Source organism: Bison bison, unplaced genomic scaffold (assembly GCF_000754665.1).
Source record: "Bison bison bison isolate TAMUID 2011002044 unplaced genomic scaffold, Bison_UMD1.0 scf7180017864465, whole genome shotgun sequence".
Lineage (NCBI taxonomy): Eukaryota > Metazoa > Chordata > Mammalia > Artiodactyla > Bovidae > Bison > Bison bison.
Window position 1 is genome coordinate 6,443,293 of NW_011495026.1, and position 9,116 is coordinate 6,452,408.

Consider the following 9,116-nt stretch of genomic DNA (forward strand, 5'->3'; position numbering starts at 1 on the left):
GAGACAGCTTTTTCACTCTCCTCTTTCATGTTCATCAAGAGGCTCTTTAGTTCTTCTTTACTTTCTGCCATAAGGGCAGTGTCATCTGCATATCTGAGGTTATTGATATTTCTCCCAACAATATTGATTCCAGTCTGTGCTTCATCCAGCCCAGCATTTCGCATGATGTACTCTACATATAAGTTAAATAAGCACAGTGACGATATACAGCCTTGACGTACTTCTTTCCCAATTTGGAACCAGTTCCTTGTTCCATGTCTGGTTCTGTTTCTTCTTGACCTACAGATTTCTCAGGAAGCAGGTAAGGTGTTCTGGTATTTCCATCTCTTTAAAAAATTTCCACGGATTGTTGTGATTCACACAGTCAAAGGTTTTAGCATGGTCAGTAAAGCAGAAGTAGATTTTTTTCTGGAACTCTCTTGCTTTTTCTATGATCCAATGGATGTTGGCAATTTGATCTCTGGTTCCTCTGCCTTTTCTAAAACCAGCTTGAACATCTGGAAGTTCACGGTTCACATATTGCTGGAGCCTGGCTTGGAGAATTTTGAGCATTACTTTACTAGCATGTGAGATGAGTGCAATTTTGTGGTAGTTTGAGCATTCTTTGGCATTGCCTTTCTTTGGGATTAGAATGAAAACTGACCTTTTCCAGTCCTGTGGCCACGCTGAGTTTTCCAAATTTGCTGGCATATTGAGTGCAGCACTTTCAAAGGATCATCTCTTAGGACTTGAAATAGCTCAACTGGAATTCCATCATCTCCAGTAGTTTTGTTTGCAGTGATGCTTTCTAAGGCCCACTTGACTTTGGACTCCAGAATCTGGCTCTAGGTGAGTGATCACACCACCGTGGTTATCTGAGTCATGCAGATCTTTTTCTGTATAGTTTTTCTGTGTTTCATTGCCACCTTTTCTTAATATCTTCTGCTTCTGTTAGGTCCATACTGTTTCTGTCCTTTACTGTGCCCATCTTTGCCTAAAATTTTCCCTTGGTATCTCTAATTATCTTGAAGAGATCTCTCAGTTCATTTCAGTCACTCAGTCATGTCTGACTCTTTGCAACCCCATGAATTGCAGCATGCCAGGCCTCCCTGTCCATCACCAACTCCACGAGTTCACTCAAACTCACGTCCATCGAGTCAGTGATGCCATCCAGCCATCCCATCCTCTGTCGTCCCCTTCTCCTGCCCCCGAGTCCCTCCCAGCATCAGAATCTTTTCCAATGAGTCAACTCTTCACATGAGGTGGCCAAAGTACTGGAATTTCAGCTTTAGCATCAGTCCTTCCAAAGAACACCCAGGACTGATCTCCTTCAGAATGGACTGGTTGGATCTCCTTGCAGTCCAAGGGACTCTCAAGAGTCTTCTCCAACACCACAGTTCAAAAGCGTCAATTCTTCGGTGCTCAGCCTTCTTCACAGTCCAACTCTCACATTCATACATGACCACTGGGAAAACCATAGCATTGACTAGACAGACCATTGTTGGCAAAGTAATGTCTCTGCTTTTCAATATGCGCTGTCTAGATTGGTCATAACTTTCCTTCCATGGAGTATGCGTCTTTTAATTTCATGGCTGCAGTCACCATCTGCATTGAATTTGGAGCCCCCAAAAATAAAATCTGACACTGTTTCCACTGTTTCCCCATCTATTTGTCATGAAGTGATGGGACCAGATGCCATGATCTTCGTTTTCTGAATGTTGAGCTTTAAGCCAACTTTTTCACCCTCCTCTTTCACTTTCATCAAGAGGCTTTTTAGTTCCTCTTCACTTTCTGCCACAAAGGTGGTTCCATCTGCATATCTAAGGTTATGGATATTTCTCCCGGCAGTCTTGATTCCAGCTTGTGCTTCTTCCAGCCCAGCGTTTCTCATGATGTACTCTGCTTATAAGTTAAATAAGCAGGGTGACAATATACAGCCTTGACGAACTCCTTTTCCTATTTGGAACCAATCTGTTGTTCCATGCCTAGTTCTAACTGTTGCTTCCTGACCTGCATACAGGTTTCTCAAGAGGCAGACCAGGTGGTCTGGTATCTCTGCTGCTGCTGCTAAGTCGCTTCAGTCGTGTCTGACTCTGTGCGACCCCATAGATGGCAGCCTGCCAGGCTCCGCCATCCCTGGGATTCTCCAGGCAAGAACACTGGAGTGGGCTGCCATTTCCTTCTCCAGTGCATGAAAGTGAAAGGTGAAAGTGAAGTCGCTCAGTTGTGTCCGACTCCTAGCGACCCCATGGACTGCAGCCTACCAGGCTCCTCAATCCATGGGATTTTCCAGGCAAGAGTACTGGAGTGGGGTGCCATCGTATCTCTATTCATTCCCATATTATTGTTTTCCTCTATTTATTTACATTGATCACTGAGGAAGCCTTTCTTATCTCTTCTTGCTATTCTTTGGAACTCTGCATTCAGATGGGTATGGGTATAGCTTTCCTTTTCTCCTTTGCCTTTTGTTTCTCTTCTTTTCTTAGCTATTTGTAAGACCTCCTCAGACAACCATTTTGCCTTTTTGCATTTCTTTTTCTTGGGGATGGACTTGATCACTTCCTCTGTACAATGTCACAAACCACTGTCTATAGTTCTTCAGGCACTCTGTCTATCAGATCTAATCCCTGAATCTATTTGTCACTTCCACTGTATAATTGTAAGCAATTTGATTTAGGTCATACCTGAAAAGTCTAGTGGTTTTAAATAGCCAAGAGTTTGTAATTTTGTGGCACCACTGTATATAAAAATTTAAAGTTACTTAGAAGAAAGGGATTAATTACTATATCAGATTAAATTTTGCTAAAAGTTTGCTGGCAAGCTTATTGACAATCCTAAGCTCAAGAACTTTTTTTATAAGTTAGATAAAACAACAGTAGAAGCATTAGTGGTTTTCTCTTGTAGCCATTTTATTTAAACATTAGCTTTTTTGAAGTATAATTGTCTAATAAGAATGTACATTTCACAAGTATATATATTGATGAATTTTCACCTATTGAACACACCTATGTAATCAGCATCCCTGTCAATAAACAGAACAGTCCTAACATCAGGAACACCTTCTGCTCACACTTCCTTCCAAAGGGTAGTATTTTTGGAGGAAAAAATTCTAACATGGGAGGAAATGTAAGGGCATTGATGCCCATCCGAGTTTTATTTTCTTCATCTGTAAAATGAGTGGAACAATAAATATGCTGAAAAACTTGCTTCATTGAATGTGAGCATCTGTATGAAAACACCTTTTAAACCACAGCAAGCTGCACAAATGAATGGTATTATTTTAATTTTCTGTTACTACAAAGTGCCCATTGCAGAGTTCACCTTGGAAAAATGATCAGACTTGGCCCAAACCGAGGGAGTGTTGCTGGGGCATGCCCGCGGGCTGCCTTCCAACAGACCTCTTAGAGTCTCATTACCTTGGTAGATTTGCCTGGCTCCAAGTCTGGCCCTCAGCCCTTCCAGGTTTTGAAACCTAGTTGTCTATTTCTAAAGGGCCTAGTGATATTAAATAACCTCGAGAGACTGATTTTAAAAGTCAAAGCCCTGATTTATTAATTTACAATGAGGGGACCAGGCACTCGAATCCTCAGACCAGAACATTCTCTCCCTGCTGCTCTTCCTTTGGGGGAGCTATGCTGTATCCACTAACTTGCTCAGTGAGTGTGGTTTCCGAATAAGAATGAGGTGACCGGAAGCTCCTCCTCTGCTTTGTGATCTTGGTTCACTCCTCTTTTGTACTGAGGCAACTCTGAACTTTTACTATTCTCTTCACACCAATTCAGCTGCCAACCCAATGAGAAAGCAGTCTGAAGCCTCCAGCTTCCGAAATAAATCCTATAAACGTTTTCCTCTTGGGAAAATCCTGTGTACTTAGTGTTATTATCACAGAGGTTGATGAGAATGAGACAAAGGATTTAGGGCTCTCAATTTAAAAAAAAATTAATCATAAGTCCTATGGCTCACCTACCTTGGAAGCTCTTGGACCTAGTTCCCCTCCCTCTCTGCTGGCAGAGATATGCGTGCCCGGCTGGAGCATCCAGAGATGGTTGAATTTCCCCTGCCTTCTTGTTTTCTATGTGGTAATTCTGAATGTTTGCTTCTGAAGTTCACCTTCTTTCTTTTGTATAAGTAGCAGAGGAAGGTAGAAGTTCCCCCACCAGAGACGTGGGTAACTGAGATGGAAGTTTACACTCCTGAAGGTCAATCTGACCATCAGTACTAGTAGAAGTTATGACCACTTCTCCTGCTGCTGCTGCTGTTTATCCGCTTAGTCATTTCTGACTCATTGTGATGCCACGGACTGTAACCCACCAGGCTCCTCTGTCCATGGGATTTCCCAGGCAAGAATACTGGAGTGGGTTGCCATTTCCTTCTCTCCAGAGGATCTTCCCAGCTCAGGGATCCAACCAAGAGTCTCCTGCTTGGCAGGCAGATTCTTTACCACTGAGCCACCTGGGAAGCCCAATTACTTCTCATATCCAGCATTTAATTTTTTTTTCTTTTTTTATGTCTGGATTGATCGATTCTAAGCTCTTGAGCTTATAACTGACAATATTGACAATAATTTTAATTGTTTCAGGTGAACCTCATACTTCTAACGTCTTCATTTCTTATTAATTTAGTTGACACATTTTAAATATTTAAGTCTGAGAGAATCATAAAACGGACTTAATATTTAATCATCCAAGCATTTTCCTCCACTCTTGATTTTTTAAATTTGGAAACAGAATGTTACTCAGGATAATTTAATATATGTTATGTCAGCAATTTTTAAAAAGAGACTTCTGTTGCTGTAAAAACTGGCAGACAGCAAACAAAGTCTCAGAATAATTGATAAGGACAACAGAAGTAAGAGTTTTGACTCCCAGTAGGCAAACCACCTGTATAAACAACACTTCTAACTTCAATTTGAGTTGCTGGCTTCTCAACACTCAATTATTTAGGGCATTCAAAGGATTTCACTAATGAAAGAAATAGCTTACAGGCCTGAATTACAAAGGTGTTTTTTTAATCATTAAAGATTAGATTTTAATAACAAGTATTGTCATTGGTATGCTTTTCTATCAGAACTAGAACCCTTCCATTTTAATGTATTAATTATGTTTTTGTATTCAGAATGTTTTAACACTATTTTGCTTTGAAATCTTCAGGCATTCATTTTTAGAGATCGAATCTAAAAAGACAGAAAATGACCATCCAGATGTTTCCACATTCCTCTGCATTACCATCCAGACAGTATCTTCTGGTTTTAATCCCTTTGGGATTTAAGAATTAGTTTGAATTAGAGAGGTGAACTACGCGTACACTGTTCTCTTTTTGCATAAATATGCATTGCATAGTTTGTTATTGCAATGAATTGAATTACAGAATTCCTGACCCATATTGAAAGGGACAATAATATTTTGTTTGGTATTGTTTTACTGAAGAGTTGAAGATTAAATTATTTTTAAATATGTGGTTTACCTTAGCACAGCTTTCAATTTATAGAAAATTGTAAGGTTCAAAGAGAGAGTTCCCATATTTCTGTAACCATGTCCCCTTATTAGTAATATCTTACATTAATATAGTACTTCTGTTACAATTAAGAAGCCAATATTCATGTTGTTGTGAACTAAAATCCATAATTTATTCAGATTGGTTTTTGCCTAGTATTCTTTTTGTGTTCCAGGATTCCATCTAGGACACCACCCTACGTTTACTCATCGTGTACCCTGAGGCTCCTTATGACTGTGGTAGTTTCTCAGATGTTCATTTCTTGTCTTTGATGACCTTGACAGCTTGAGGAGCACTGGTTAGTTATTTTGAAGAATGTCTCTGAATAAGAATTGGTCTGATGTTTTTTCCTCATGGTTATACTAGGGTTATGGAGTTTGAAGAGGAGGATCAGAGAAGTAAAGTACCATTTTCATCAGACCTTATCAAAGATACATGAATTATCTCTGTTAATATTGGTCTTAAGCACCTGGTGAAGGCAATGTTTCTCGTGTTTCTTCATTGAAAGGTTGTTGTCCCTCTCTTCACCATCCCACAGTCTTCTTTGGAAGGAAGCCCCTATGCGCAGCCCTCATGGAAGGAGTGGAGAGTTATGCCTCACCTCCTTGAGGGCACAATATCTACACATATTATTTGGAATTCTTCCTCACAGGAGATTTGTCTATTCTCCCAATTTATTAATTTATTCATTTGTCCACTTATTTATATCAATATGAACTCATGAATATTCATTTTTTACACTGAGTTATAATCTAATACTACTTTATTTTGTTGTTTAAATTGTTCTAGTTTTAGCCATTAGGAGCTTAACAGTTGCCTCCTGGTTCCTTTTGATAGACCTCATCTGTGTGCATATGTGTGTGTGTGTGTGTGTGTGTTTCAAACATTTTCCGTTTCTGGCATTACAAGATGCTCCAGGTTCATCATGTATATTTTCTACCCCAGTCCTAGAATCACTCATTCTCCAAGGAGTCTGATTCCCTTTATTGACAATGTTAGAAACCAATAAGTGAGTGCTAGCACATAGCTATTGGTATGCCATTGATTCTAGGTTCAACAGTGTAAAGAAATGTATTTGTGTGCTCCAGGTTCATCATTCTCCAAGGAGTCTGGTTCCTTTATTGACAATATTAGAAACCAATAAGCGAGTGCTAGCACATAGCTATTGGTATGTCATTGATTCTAGGTCTGCAACAGTGTAAAGAAATGTATTTGTGTACCATTTTATAGAGAGGAAAAGGGAGTTGGGAGGGCTCTAGTAGATGAAGAGATTATGACTTTTTATTGGCTGAGTCCTCACAAGGAAAAAATGACTTCTCCTGTTGGACTCTGCCATCATCACAAGGCATCAGAACTCCCCCTTCTGGTTTCCCAACTCTATTTAATTGAAGTTTCTGTTATTTATTTATTTATTTATTTTTTTTTTACAAATCCAACTCTAATTACCAAATGGATCATTCTATCCTCCTTCCTTTGCTTATTTGCAAACTACCACTCCAACAGCAAGAAACCTGGATTCAACCAAGTACGCTCCACTGACCTAATCACTGTCAATATGCATATACAACAGTTACAAAATTGTTAATCAATACACTTGTAGGAGATAAATTTATTAACTAGAGGACAGCAATACTTTAGTCTCATAAACTCCACTTGTTTTCAAAAATTTCCTAGGTCAGCAGTATTTTTAAGTTGTTTCATGTATTTGTAATATTCTTTTATCATATTCTACATTCCATCTTGGGATTCCTCCAATCTCTTAAAGATTTTTTGGGGGTGGAAATTCATTTATATTAAGGTTTTGGCTTCCCTGGTGGCTCAGATGGTAAAGCATCTGCCTGCAATGAGGGAGACCTGGGTTCGATCCCTGGGTCGGGAATATCCCCTGGAGAAGGAAATGGCAACCCACTCCAGTATTCTTGCCTGGAAAATTCCATGGACAGAAGAACCTGGTAGGCTACAGTCCTTGGGGTTGCAAAGAGTCAGACACGACTGAGCAACTTCACTTCACTTTATGTATTAAGGTTCACCTTTTGTGGCTTAAAGTTATATGGATTTTAACAAATACACAATTTCATGTATCTACCATTACTGTTTCATTCACAATACTTTTCCTGTCCTAAGAAATCCTCTGTGCTTCATCTATGCAACTCTTTTCCTCCCACTAAACTCCTGCAAACCATTGATTTTACCATTGTTATAATTTTACCTTTTTCGTAGGTCATATCATTGAAATTATAAACTATGTAACATTTTCAGATGAAATTTTTATTTTTATTTTTTTACTTAATATGGGTTTAAGATTCATTAACAGCCTTCTGTGGCTTAATGGCTCATTGTTTTTAAATTGCTGACTATTTTATTGTAAGGATGTAGCACAGTTTATTTGTTCGCCTATTGAAGGACACCTTGGTTGCTTCCAGCTTTTGACAATTATGAATAAAGCATACAAGTTTTTGGCTAGACAAATGTTTTCAAATCAGTAAGGTAAATAATCTAGAAGAGGGGTTGCTGTATCGTATGGTAATATTATGTTTAAATTTGCAAGAAACTGCCAAATTCATTCAAAGTGGCTGTAACATTTTGAATTCCTACCAGAAAGTTTTATTGCTCTGCATTCTTGCCAGTGATTGATATTATCAGTATTTTGGATTTTAGTCATTCTAGAACTTTTGTAATGATATCTTATTATTTTAATCTGCAATTCTCTGATAACAAAAATATACATGTTTTCAGATTTACTTGCCACCTATATATCTTCACTGGTGAGACATCTGTTCAGATATTTTGCACACTCAAAGAAAATTGTTATTTATTTTCTTCTTGTTGAATTTTAACAATTCCTTGTGTATTTTGGATACCAATTCTTTACTTTTATTTTTTATTTTATTTTTTTATGTGGCCCATAGAATTTATGTTTATTTGGCTCATATATTTTTTTTTTACATTTTATTTTTTAACTTTACAATATTGTATTGGTTTTGCCATATATCAACATGAATCCGCCACAGGTATACACATGTTCCCCATCCTGAACCCTTTTCCCTCGTCCCTCCCCATACCATCCCTCTGGGTCATCCCAGTGCACCAGCTCCAAGCATCCAGTATCGTGCATCGAACCTGGACTGGCAACTCGTTTCATATATGATATTATACATGTTTCAATGCCATTCTCCCAAATCATTTCACCCTCTCCTTCTCCCACAGAGTCCAAAAGACTGTTCTATACATCAGTGTCTCTTTTGCTGTCTCGTACACAGGGTTATTGTTACCATCTTTCTAAATTCCTTATGTATGCATTAGTATACTGCATTGGTGTTTTTCTTTCTGGCTTACTTCACTCTGTATAATAGGCTCCAGTTTCATCCACCTCATTAGAACTGATTCAAATGTATTCTTTTTAATGGCTGAGTAATACTCCATCGTGTATATGTACCACTGCTTTCTTATCCATTCATCTGCTGATGGGCATCTAGGTTGCTTCTATGTCCTGGCTATTATAAACAGTGCTGTGATGAACATTGGGGTACACGTGTCTCTTTTAATTCTGGTTTCCTCAGTGTGTATGCCCAGCAGTGGGATTGCTGGGTCATAAGGCAGTTCTATTTCCAGTTTTTTAAGAAATCTCCACACTGTTCTCCATA